This window comes from Lates calcarifer, linkage group LG1 (assembly GCF_001640805.2).
Source record: "Lates calcarifer isolate ASB-BC8 linkage group LG1, TLL_Latcal_v3, whole genome shotgun sequence".
NCBI classification, from domain to species: Eukaryota; Metazoa; Chordata; class Actinopteri; family Centropomidae; genus Lates; species Lates calcarifer.
The window spans coordinates 16,931,232-16,941,534 of NC_066833.1; the positions used below are offsets into that span (position 1 = coordinate 16,931,232).

General features: G+C 36.2%; 1 long non-coding RNA gene across 2 annotated transcripts in view; it reads left to right on the forward strand.

The window, feature by feature from the left end:
• Positions 1-1,507: 1,507 nt before the first annotated feature.
• Positions 1,508-10,303, forward strand: part of LOC108880398 (uncharacterized) — a 22,822-nt gene continuing 14,026 nt past the window's right edge. Inside the window, exons 1-2 of one of the 2 annotated variants that reach the window (XR_007813387.1) lie at positions 1,508-1,712; positions 3,246-3,304. This is a non-coding gene — a long non-coding RNA (uncharacterized LOC108880398). The remainder of the gene's footprint in view (positions 1,713-3,245; positions 3,305-10,303) is intronic. The other variant, XR_007813388.1, reaches the window with a different exon arrangement.

The following is a 10,303-nucleotide window of genomic DNA, read 5'->3' on the forward strand; positions in this document are numbered from 1 at the left end:
CTAAAAACACAAGGTATTGTTGGCTCATGTGCTCTAAAACACATTGTGGGCAAGCTGGTAGTGGGTTTGTCCTAGTTTCCTACACATGGACATCTCTTGAGGTTTACACTGGACAGAATGAATTCATATAAGCAAACATGTTGATAATATTCTTGTAAGTAGGAAATAAGCAATGAGGTAACAGCTATCTACTGAATTGCTTTGTCACAGTTGCAATAAAAAAGAGCATTTCTGCCCCACAGGTCTGAACATAAGAGAACATTGCAGACACAAACAGAACAACATGACTAGCAGTGCAACATTAGGACAAGCATCTATAGTCAGTCAAGTCAAATTTTATTTATATAGCGCCAATTCACAATAGAAGTTATCAGTTTTTGAGTTTAAAAACCATCTCTTTTGTTGTGGCTTATTTGCTGGATTATGACAATGCTAACAGAATTACAGTGTCATAACAATACATTGTGTTTTCGTGAAAAAATATATAGATCCTAGGGTGTTTCAGTGTGTAAATAAACCCAAAATTAGCTGTAATACATTGGATGAAGAAAAATTGATCTAGCCATTCACATTCACACAACACAGGAATTTGAAAAATCCAAAAAGCTCTGTCATATGCCCGAGTATCTTTGATTAAAAAGTTTGTAAATTCATGAAATTGAATCCAATTTATAGCTGTACACTGTTTTGGTTCTTCTTTAGCATCCACAATGTGAAGCTGTGCCTGGATGTGGAAATAGTAAGTATGGTTTCTGTCTGATGTAAAATCATTTCCATTGTTTAGAAGGCAGAATCCCTTGTCGCTTTACTTCTTACAGGATCCCAGAATATGTACACAATGCCACAGAAGTGAATATTACTTTTCTATTGCCATCTACTGTAAAAACATACAACAGACTGTTTTTGTATTTCCAGGTAACTGTGTGGTATTCATCTAATGTTGCTTCGGTTGGCTTTTTCTCTATAGCCATTACAATGTTGTTGTTTTTTTCCCATTGAGCCATGGTCTCACTGGAGACAGCTACGCCCTTATTCCATGAGTGAGGACCTGGATCACCTCCACCTGCAATATCCAGACATGAAAATCATCTTTTGCCAACACCCAGAGATGCAGGTTGGAAGCGGGTGCAAATCCAGGGAATGTCGACCAGGCTCACTGGTCTGTGAACAGTGTTGTGGTTATGTTAATTATTTAACTGGCAGTATCTATATATGTGGTGTTTTTTTTTTTTTTTTAAACACCGTTCAGTCACCTAAATCTCTTGTATTTAACTGTCTTGGTCCTGAACCAACTCAGTCCCATGGTCTACGACACTCTCAGATGTAGCTCTAACAAACTGTAAACAGATGAAAACATTAGATTGCACAGTGTTGTACCAGTTACTGTGACCTGTATATTATTTTTGTAATGTCTACCATTTCCTATGTTCCTTGTTTTATAGGCAGAACAGAATCAGCTGACCAACTGCCGTTGTTGGCTTGCGTGTGTTGTCATTGGCTGCGACGTTATCGGCCATGACGGGGAGGAGCGCAGAGAGGCGGAGAAAGGAAGTCGAAAACAGAAAAACCAACCTTTGAACCGTTGTCTCGGTTTGTCAGTACTGTGAGAAAAGTTAATTACCGAAGAAGCTTGGATACTAAAATAAGCTTTGGAGCTGCTTTTTTGTCTTACACGAGTGAGGCTGGACGCTGAATACAACTGTGGCGCGAAGGTAAGGCTAAGGAGCGAACCTGCTAGCGCCTAGCGGTGGCATTTGCGTCACCGTCAAGCATTAGCATTAGCTTTCTCGTCGTTTGATCATATCTCCATTTTCAGTCGTTTTTATCGCGTGGGTAAGAGTGTGTTTGTGTCTCCGTGACTGAGGCGTCCCTGTCATGAGTTTAGGACCCCCGACATCGACGGGTGAAAACAAAACGAGCTCTTGATAGTCTAAATGCTTGCTATTGTTTACAGTCACGTTACCGACATTTTGCATTCTTTTGTAATTTTGTGTTTCATCGTGGTCATTTTAACTCAGTTTATAGCGGTCTGTCATGTCGTTGTTACCATTGTGTGTCTATTTGTGGTCATTTTGTATTATATTGCGTCTGGCCGCTTTACACCTGGATGTCAGCATTAGCATTAGCGACTAGCTTTAGTGTTAGCCATATGGTGTAGTGATGCATCAGTCTTTTTTGTTGTTGTCTTCGTTTGTATTAGCGTGGATTGAAGTGTGCTTGTGTTTCTGTGACTAAAACTTCATGACATGAGTTGTGGATGCCTTACGGAGGCAAGCGCAAGGTAACTGTTTGTTAGTAGTCGGTTTGTCTGATCTAAACTATCATGTCCTTGTTATCAGTTTGTGTCAATTTGTGGTCTTAGTACGTCATTTTACATGCTGACCTGGTTATTTTACATCTATTTACGGTCAGCTTCTTTGTCTCTTTGTGGTCGTTCTTACTGCATCTCTGTAGTTCTGTGTCCATTCCTGATCATGTTACATTTCTTTGAGGTCATTTTTTGTTTCACTGTGGCAGTTAAGCATCTCATTGTGATTGTTTTATGCCAAAGTTATTTTTGTTTGTCCTTGTTTATGGCAGTAGTCTGTCCATAGCTATATATTGACCCATAGTGGCATACATAATGATAAATTTGTTTGTGCTGTCTTAATACTTATATAATAGTATATATAATAATACTGAGCTGTTATATGTTAAATTCAAGCTTGAAAACGAAATTTTAACTCTGTGGTCTTCCACAAGTTTGAGCCTCAAACATTTTATTTGCTTTGTTGTTGGTTCTTAAGGATGTGATGCTTTTTCTTGTTATATGTGACAGTAAACAGTCCATTTTCTGAAACACCCCTCTAATGTTTCATGTATGAGAATGTTCTGTCACAGATATAATAATTAATATTAGTCATTTGTTTGTTTGGACTTCATGCTTGATTGAGCACAGTTTGGTGTTAAAGGCTTGAAAACTACATTTTGACTCTGTGCCCCTTCACGATGTATGAGCTGAGATTAAAGTTAGAAATCGTTACACCAAAATTTAAGCTTTTAAAGCCAAAATTATACTTTCATATTTGTTTTTCATTGCTTTTCTCTTTTCAGTAAGTCAAGTTTTATTTGTAATTGCCAAGGCTTTAGTGTTTTCACTGTCATGTTCTTCTTCACTGTGTGAGTTTTAGTGGTAAAAAGTTTCCATAACTATTTTGTGTTAGTTAGTTAATCAGTATTTCAAGTGTTGTACTTGTGTTTTCCAGGTCTACTTGTTCTGCTGCAGCTTGGACAGAGACACCAACATCACCTTACAGACGAACAGGTTTGTGTCCGAAACATTTACCCAGTCTGAAAAATATGTGTTGATGAGCTGAATTATTAACATCAGCAATCACTTCCAGTTTTTTTGTTTAGTGTCACTGGGTAAATCCCAGCTCAAACCTCTATATTTAATTAGTTTAGTACTGAATAATAAGAATTTATTTATCTGTCTAATCATAAAAAAGTACTGACTAATTGCTCAGTGCTAAAAATATGTATCACAATAGTTGACATTGTTTTGTCTGTGGACAAAAGTGACTGTAGCTCTCCTCACCTTCTCATCTAACAATACCAAATGTATCAGAACCAACAAATGCTAAATTTTCTGTCTTTGATTGTTATTGAAAAAGGATCAGTCAAAATGGGAATGAAAAATATGTTTGATTGTACATGATCAGAAATTCTTATTTATGTGTATGTGCTAGACATACTAGACTACACCGTACAGAACAATATCAGTTCTACTTAATCTTGGAGTTAAGACCTTTGTAAATTTGGTTGTTATTCATTAGACAAAAACAACACAAAACAAAGACATTTTAAATATGTGTTATTAAGAAGAAGGTTGAAATGTGACATAATGATTCTGTATGTGACTGTCTGTGGTGGAAGAAATACTGAGACTTTATACAGAAGTAAAACGAACAACAGTTAAAATCCTGAATTCAAAAATTTAGTTGACTGATCGTGTTTATTATTGTGCAGTTCACAGTGTTATGGAAATTTTCCGGTCTTCCTGTAGAGAGTCAAAGAACAAGACTGGCAAGGTAGCATGCACCAAGATGTTTAATTTCTATAGAGAGGAAGCAACACACAGAACCACACAGCAGTAAGCAGTTCAGAGGTGTGCCCCCTGACCAAACTTTTCACTTCCCTTTTATACTTTGTAGTATGTCTCTGGCCCTCTGATTGAACTGCCAGATAACATTTCTTTGCAACTGAGTAAACACTTGGGGTACAATAAAAGACAGTTGTGATCTCTCTCAGGAATTTACAACTGGTGTAATCTCCTGTGCTGATGAAGATACCATTTGCCATCTTCCTCTTCAGGAAGGTAGTTACGGTGGGATTATAATAGTAAGTTCATCAGGTCATCCTTGATGAATAAAACAGCACAACTAAAGCTACAGACTAATTACACTAAGTATATAAGATAAATTCATTGTAATACAAAGCATGCAAAATTCTACCACAACAGTAACATACAGGATTGCTTCAGTGATTAGTTGATAGAAACACAATTAATAACTGTTTTACTCTCTCCCAAATATTTGTTGTTGGTTCTTCAGGAGGTGATGACAGTCAACTGTTGATTTTCTGAAACAGCCCTCTAAATGTTAGTTAAATGTTGTGGTTCAGCTGTAATGTTGAATATTTCTCTGTGTTTTCATGGTTAAACCATTGATGAGGAATAGGTTGTAGTGTATTGATCATTTTCCTTTGTATGTTTCTCTTTGATTTCCTCCAGGTGTCACCACTTCGTCCAGAAAAAAATGTAAAAATAGAAGTAATCTACAATATAAAAATAACGTATGAGTAATCCTTATTAATCGAATTAATGTAAAAGCAATGAGCAACATCAGAAGTAAGATGTAATAGTCTAAGAAATCTGTTACTAGATGTAGTGTGAAACAGTAAAAGTTATTTGTAAATTTAGAAGTAATATTTAATAAGAAAAGTATTATGTAATGGTTACAATAATGTAATACTAGAGGTAAGAGTAAAAGTAATCAGTAATATAAAAGCAATGCAGAAATAGTAGTAATCCAAAATAGCAGTAAAAATGTCTCGTTATAGTAAAATGTCAAAAATGTCATAGTATAGTAAGGCATAAAAATCTGAAATGTGATTCAATGTGATCAATCAAAATGGGATTGAAAAATATCTTAACTTCAGTTTGATTCTACATGATCAGAAATTCTTAATTATGTGTATGTGCTAGACACACTAGACTACACCGTACCAAACTATCAATACTCAGATATTTTACTGAAGTATAATAAACAACACAAGTTAAAATTCTGCATTCAAAAATTAACTGATAGTGTTTATTATTGTTGTGCAGTTCACAGTAACAGACATAGCTTCAGTGATTAATTGATAGACAAACAATCAATAATCATTTGACTTTATCCCAAATATTTGTTGTTGTTGGTTCTTCAGGAGGTGATGACAGTCAACTGTTGATGTTGAAACAGCCTCTAATGTTTGTTAAATGTTGTGGTTCAGCTGTAATGTTGAATATTTATCTGCATTTTCATGGTTAAACTGTTGATGAGGAATAGGTAGTAGTGTGTTGATCATTTTCCTTTGTATGTTTCTCTTTGATTTCCTACAGGTGTCACCACTTCGTCCACAACATCGTCCACGATCGCAGAGACTTCGTCCACGATCGGAGAGACATTGTTGAGGATGAGGGAGACATCGTCCATGATCAGACATTGTCCATGATCGCAGAGACCTTGTCAAAGATGAGAGAGACGTTGTCCGTGATCAGAGACATTGTCCCATGCTTCGTAGAGACCTTGCGATAGAATCGGCGGAGACGGGGGGTCACCGATTTGACGGCACTGCCCGCGATCATGGAGACATTGTCGATGATCACAGAGGCACCGTCTATGATCTCAGAGACATCATCCACGATCACAAAGTCATTGTCCATGATCACAGAGACTTTGTCCATAATCTCAGAGACATTGTCCGCGATCACAGAGAGTCTTTGTACACTGAAAAAGTGCTTTCAGACCAGGACTGAGGCCTCCAGGTAATTCACAAACAGCTTTACATCAACTGTCTAAGACAGAGCATTGACATTAAATTGTTTCTGTTGAGTTTTCAGTATATCAGAAAAGTGTAATGATAGAAGTGATCTGCAATATAAAAATAATGTATAAGTAATATATATTAAATAGAAGAAATGTAAAAGTAATGAGCAATATCAGAAGTAAGATGTAATAGTCAATATAATCTATTACTAGATATAGTTTGTAAGGCAAAAAATGTCATCGCATATTATAGACAATAGTATGTCATTAAAAAAGTACAATAGCGTGTCGTTAAAAATATCTTTAAAAAGGCCATGATATGTTTTTTACTATACTAAAATGTCATGGTATAGTAAGGCATGGAAAGCCATCAAACGTTCTGGTTCAGCTGTAATGTTGAATATTTATCTGTGTTTTGATGGTTAAACTATTGATAAGAAATAGGTAGTAGTGTATTGATCATTTTCCTTTGATTTCCTCCAGGTGACACCACTTTGTCCACAACATCGTCCACGATCGCAGAGACTTCGTCCATGATCGGAGAGACATTGTTGAGGATGAGGGAGTCATCGTCCATGATCAGAGACATTGTCCATGATCGCAGAGACCTTGTCAAAGATGAGGGAGACGTTGTCCATGATCAGAGACATTGTCCCATGCTTCGTAGAGACCTTGCGATAGAATCGGCGGAGACGGGGGTCACCGATTTGACGGCACTGCCCGCGATCATGGAGACATTGTCGATGATCACAGAGACACCGTCTATGATCTTAGAGACATCGTCCACGATCATAAAGTCATTGTCCGTGATCACAGAGACTTTGTCCATAATCTCAGAGACATTGTCCGCGATCACAGAGAGTCTTTGTACACTGAAGAAGTTCTTTCAGACCAGGACTGAGGCCTCCAGGTAATTCACAAACAGCTTTACATCAACTGTCCAAGACAGAGCATTGACATTAAATTGTTTCTGTTGAGTTTTCAGTATATCAGAAAAGTGTAATGATAGAAGTAATCTGCAATATAAAAATAATGCATAAGTAATATATATTAAATAGAAGAAATGTAAAAGTAATGAGCAATATCAGAAGTAAGATGTAATAGTCAATATAATCTATTACTAGATATAGTTTGTAAGGCAAAAAATGTCATCGCATATTATAGACAATAGTATGTCATTAAAAAAGTACAATAGCATGTCATTAAAAATATCTTTAAAAAGGCCATGATATGTTTCTTACTATACTAAAATGTCATGGTATAGTAAGGCATGTAAAGCCATCAAACATTCTGGTTCAGCTGTAATGTTGAATATTTATCTGTGTTTTGATGGTTAAACTGTTGATAAGAAATAGGTAGTAGTGTATTGATCATTTTCCTTTGATTTCCTCCAGGTGACACCACTTTGTCCACAACATCGTCCACGATCGCAGAGACTTCGTCCATGATCGGAGAGACATTGTTGAGGATGAGGGAGACATCGTCCATGATCAGAGACATTGTCCATGATCGCAGAGACCTTGTCAAAGATGAGAGAGACGTTGTCCGTGATCAGAGACATTGTCCCATGCTTCGTAGAGACCTTGCGATAGAATCGGCGGAGATGGGGGTCACCGATTTGACGGCACTGCCCGCGATCATGGAGACATTGTCGATGATCACAGAGACACCGTCTATGATCTTAGAGACATCGTCCACGATCATAAAGTCATTGTCCATGATCACAGAGACTTTGTCCATAATCTCAGAGACATTGTCCGCGATCACAGAGAGTCTTTGTACACTGAAGAAGTTCTTTCAGACCAAGACTGAGGCCTCCAGGTAATTCATAAACAGCTTTACATCAACCGTCCAAGACAGAGCATTGACATTATATTGTTTCTGTTGAGTTTTCAGTATATCAGAAAAGTGTAATGATAGAAGTAATCTGCAATATAAAAATAATGTATAAGTAATATATATTAATAGAAGAAATGTAACAGAAATTAGCAATATCAGAAGTAAGATATATATATAATTGGTTACTAGATGTAGTTTACAACATTAAAAAATTATCTGTAAATTAATATGTAATAGTAAAAGTGATCTTAAATTAGAGATCACAGTAAAAGTAATCTAATATAAAAGCAATGCAGAAGTAATAATCCAAAATAGAAGTAAAAATGTCACATTATAGTAAAGCATAAAAATGTCTTGGTAAAGTATGGCATTAAGATGTTATAGTAAGGCATGTTAAAAAAAAAATCAAATGTTGTGGTTCAGCTGTAATGTTGAATATTTATCTGTGTTTTGATGGTTAAACTATTGATAAGAAATAGGTAGTAGTGTATTGATCATTTTCCTTTGATTTCCTCCAGGTGACATCACTTTGTCCACAACATCGTCCACAATCGCAGGGACTTCGTCCATGATCGGAGAGACATTGTTGAGGATGAGGGAGACATCGTCAATGATCAGAGACATTGTCCATGATCGCAGAGACCTTGTCAAAGATGAGAGAGACGTTGTCCATGATCAGAGACATTGTCCCATGCTTCGTAGAGACCTTGCGATAGAATCGGCGGAGACGGGGGTCACCGATTTGACGGCACTGCCCGCGATCATGGAGACATTGTCGATGATCACAGAGACACCGTCTATGATCTCAGAGACATCGTCCACGATCACAAAGTCATTGTCCATGATCACAGAGACTTTGTCCATAATCTCAGAGACATTGTCTGCGATCGCAGAGATGTAGCCCATGATCACAGAGATGTTGTGCATGATCGCAGAGAGTCTTTGTACAATGAAGTTGTTTGAGACGAGGACAGAGGCTTCCAGGTAATTCACAAACAACTTTACATCAACTGTCCAAGACAGAGCATTGAATTGTTTACATTCAACATTCAGTATATCAGAAAAGTGTTAGAATAAAAGTAATCTGCAATCTAAAAATAATATATAAGTAATCTGTATTAATAGAAGTAATGTTAAAATAATTTCCATTATCAGAAGTAAAATGGTATAGCAAGGCATAAACACTTTTTGTTAAATGTTGTGGTCCAGCCGTAATGTTGAATATTTTTCATGGTTAAACTGTGGATGAGGAATAGGTAGTAGTGTATTGATCATTTTCCTTTGTATGTTTGTCTTTAATTTCCTCCAGGTGTCACCACTTCATCAACATCATTGTTTATGATTGCTGAGACGTCGTCCACGTTTCTAGTCATTGTCCATGATCAGAAACATTGTCCATCATTGCAGAGACATTATCCACGATCACAAAGACATTGTCCATGATCGCAGAGACATTGTCCATGATTTCAAAAATAAGGTAATTCACAGCTTTACATCAACTGCCCAACACAGAGCACTGACATTGTTTATGTTCAGCATTCAATATAAAATGTGTAATAAAAGAATTAATCTACCATATAAAAATAAAGTATAAGCAACTTGTATTAATAGAAGTAATGTAGAAGTAATTAGCGTTATCAGAAGTAAGATGTAATAGTCAAAATAATCTGTTAATAGATGTGATTTGCAACAGTGAAAGTTATTATGTATATTTAGAGGTAATAAGTAATTCGAAATGTGATATGTAATGGGAAAAATAATCTAATGTAGAGGTAGCAGTAAACAGTAAAAGTAATCTGTAATGTAAAAGCAGTGCATAAGTGATAGTAATCCAAAATAGAAATAAAGTAGTAAGACATCAAAAATGTCATAGCCCGTACTATAAAATTTTTGTGAAGGGTCAAAAACCATGAAAAAATTTCATAGTATACTAAGGCATCAAAAATGGTCAAGAATGGCCAAAAAATATCATAGTATAGTAAAGGCATGCCATTCAAAATGGCCAAAAAAATGGTCAATGAACAATGGTAAGTAGCATCAGAAATGATGGTCAAAATGGCCTAAAAAATGTCATAGTATAGTAAGTACAGGCGTCAAAATGGGTCAAAAATGGCAAAAAATGTCAAAGTATAGTATAGGCGTAAAAATGGGTCAAAAATGGCCAAAAAAATGGCTCATAGTATAGTAAGGGCGATCAGAAAATGGTCAATGCAAATGTCATATATAATGGCCAAAAAGGTCAATGAGTAAGAATGGGTCAAAAATGGTCAAAAATGGCCAAAAAATGTCATAGTATAGTAAGGGGTCAAAAATGGCCAAAAATGTCATAGTATAGTAAGGCGTCAAAAATGGCAAAAAATGTCATAGTATAGTAAGGGGTCAAAAATGGTCAAAAA